Source organism: Phalaenopsis equestris, unplaced genomic scaffold, assembly GCF_001263595.1.
Source record: "Phalaenopsis equestris unplaced genomic scaffold, ASM126359v1 Scaffold001255, whole genome shotgun sequence".
In the NCBI taxonomy this organism is placed as follows: domain Eukaryota; kingdom Viridiplantae; phylum Streptophyta; class Magnoliopsida; order Asparagales; family Orchidaceae; genus Phalaenopsis; species Phalaenopsis equestris.
Window position 1 is genome coordinate 35,990 of NW_018165694.1, and position 3,745 is coordinate 39,734.

Here is a 3,745-nt window from a genome sequence, read left to right on the forward strand (position 1 = left end):
ATAAATGCATGGGTAGATGCAACTCCAAAGAGGAGTTTGAAGAAACCTAGTGCACAATGATTGAGCTAGAGAATCTACAGGAGAATGCTTGGTTAAATAGTTTGTACAATATCAGACATAAGTGGTCAACGACCTTCAATAAGGAAATATTTGGTATGGGGATCCTTTCAACACAAAGAATTGAGTCCATGAATAACACCTGTCATGATGCCACCAAGCCAACAAGCACTCTCACTGAAAGTTTCTTGGGTCTTGAAAATGTCATGAAATCTTAGTGAATGAATGAGAAGGATGAAGATTTTAAATGTGAATAGTAAGCAATTGTTCCCGCTATAAAAAGTAGTCCCGTGCTGAGGCAAGGTGTTTTAGTTTATACAAGGAAGCTATATTCAATATTTGAAGCAGAGTTGCTACATGGTTTGTGTGGACTTAATGTGGAGTGCTCAGTCGTCGGAGATTAAAAATTTTACATTATAAACTTAGATAGTGAGCACACAGACAGACTCTGAATTGTTAAAGTCGACAAAGTAATTCTGAAATTACATGTAATTGCAAAATATTTGAAATGATGAGTTTATTATATGCTCACACTCTAAAGGTGCTTAGCCATGAGAATATAACAAAACTCCTTGATAAATATATATTATTACGATGGTCTGTTCATGCAAAGAGGGATATATATCACAGCTATGTGTAGAAACATCTAAAGGATTCACAAACGTCACTAAGTTGTTCAAGTGGACTTATATATCGAACACACTTTCATAAATTTGCATAACAGATCAATATATTAACTCAAGGTAATGACCTTGCTGAGAAAAAAACATCCTGGAGACATTAAAAAAACTAACAATCGAATCAGATACCATATTGAATGAGAGAGATCACCGGAAAATCCAAGGTCAAAGAAGAAAAAAACATCAAATATACAACATAATTTGAACGACCCAACGAAGATGCAACCAAAATGAATGTCTAATGCAAGGTTAAAAGGTTATTGGGAGAAGAACATGAGAGTAAAAAGTAAGCTTTACCTATACTACTAATAAACATGTCTTCATGCATGATGCGTTGCAACTCCCTAACATGAAGCATTGTGTTAAAGGAAAGGACAAAGATGTTGGTTCAAGTCAAGATACATTTCACCCATCTAACCCAAACTTGTTTGCAATGTCAGATTGGTGTATTCAGGTACATAACTTAAAATTTGAAATGCTTTGTGATGTGTGAAGTAATTTTGATTATACTTATATACTTACGTTCACTTATGCTTACCCAAAAACAGTAGGAATTACCTGCAACACTACTAAAAGACACATATACAAGCTTATTGATGTACCTAAATGATGATATGTGAAATACCAAGCAACTGCAATAAATGAACATAATGTAGTATTAATTTAGTTTCTGCAGTATTAAATCAATCTATTATTTGTTATTGTGGAATTAATGTAGTATATGCAGTGTTAATATGAAAGATACAACTGTTAAATTTTATTCCCATTAAAATGTGCTATATTATCTTAAAAAAATAGTTATATTACATAAAGTTTGCCAAAATACATCGAGATTGCTAGAATAAGATTGGTGTGATTAGAATATTTTGCCAATTATTCTAGCCTGCGGTTAATATTACCAAAATATTACCAAAATATGATCATAATACAACCATTATATTACAACGCTCAATAAGATGGAATATAACCTGATTTGATTGGAATATTTCTTTACTGTATTTTTGGCTCCGCGGTCGCATCGTGGTTGTTCTGAAGATATATTTTTAAATTTAAGTTGTTTTTAAACATTTCATCACCAAAATATGTGAAATAAATAAAAAAAACGTTAATATTACCATAACATTGTCTAAATATGTCTGGAATAAGCGTTATTTGATTAAAATATTTTGCCAGTTTATTATAGCCAAAGTTGAATAGCTTGTCTTGAATATTACCAAAATATTACCAAAATAATATCATAATACAACTAGAATGAAAACAACGCTCGCTAAGGAATATAACATGGTTTGATTGGAATATTGCTTTACTGTATTCTTGGCTTCGCGGTTGTATCGTGATTGTTACAAAGGTATATTTTTTAAAGTTAACCTATTTCTAAACATTTCATCACCAAAATATGTGAAACAATACAAAAAAAATGTTAATATTACCATAATATTGTCTAAATACATCTGTAATAAGCAATGTTTGATTAAAATATTTTGCCAATTTATTATCTCCAGCATTGAATAACCTGGGTTGAATATTACCAAAATATTACCAAAATAATATCATAATACAACCATAATGAAAACAACGCTCGCTAAGGAGTATAACCAGGTTTGATTAGAATATTCCTTTACTATATTCTTGGCTCCGCAGTCGTATCATGGTTGTTCTGATGATATATTTAGGAAAATAACAGCTATTTTACCATATTATTACCTCAATATTACCATAATATTATAAGAATACTATCAAAACACGGAAAATAATAGCTTTGTTATCAAAAACAACCAGAATGAAAAAATTACTTATATTATCTTAACATTACCATAGTATTACCATAATATTGCAGGAATACAACCAAAATAAATGAAAAATAACAGCTTTGTTATAAAAAAATAACCAAATCGAAAAAATCACTTATATTATGTTAATATTACCACAATATTACCATAATATTCCAGGAATACAACCAAAACACAGGGAAGAATCAGAATCTAAAAATCACTTATATTATCTTAATATTACCATAATATTGCAGGAATACTATCAAAACAGATGAAAAATAACAACTTTGTTATAAAAAACAACCAAATTGAAAAAATCACTTATATTATATTAATATTACCATAATATTCCAGGAATACAACCAAAACCGAAAAAATCACTTATATTATGTTAATATTACCACAATATTACCATAATATTCCAGGAATACAACCAAAACACAGGGAAGAATCAGAATCTAAAAATCACTTATATTATCTTAATATTACCATAATATTGCAGGAATACTATCAAAACAGATGAAAAATAACAACTTTGTTATAAAAAACAACCAAATTGAAAAAATCACTTATATTATATTAGTATTACCACAATATTACTATAATATTCCAGGAATACTACAAAAACACAGAGAAAATAACAGCTATGTTGTCGAAAACAACCATAATGAAAAAATCACTTATATTATCTTAATATTACCATAATATTACCATAATATTGCAGAAATACTACTAAAACAGATGAAAAATAACAGTTTTGTTATAAAAAACAACCAAATTGAAAAAATCTCTTATATAATATTAATATTACCCCAATATTATCATAATATTCCAGGAATACTACCGAGACATAGGGAAAATAACAACTATATTATCAAAAACAACTAGAATGAAATAATCACTTATATTATCTTCATATTACCATAATATTGCAAGAATACTACCAAAACAGATGAAAAATAACAGTTTTGTTATAAAAAACAACCAATTTGAAAAAAAAATCACTAATATTTTATTAATATTACCATAATATTACCATAACATTCCAGGAATACTACCAAAACATAATGAAAATAACAGCAATGTTATTAACATTCATCATTTTTAGGTCATTCCTGATTAAGGCTGGCAAAACGGTTCGTTGTTCGCGAACAGCTCGTGTTCGGCTCATTAATTTTGTTCGATAAGTTAACGAGCATACATTCAAATGATGTTTTAATATAAATAATAAATTTT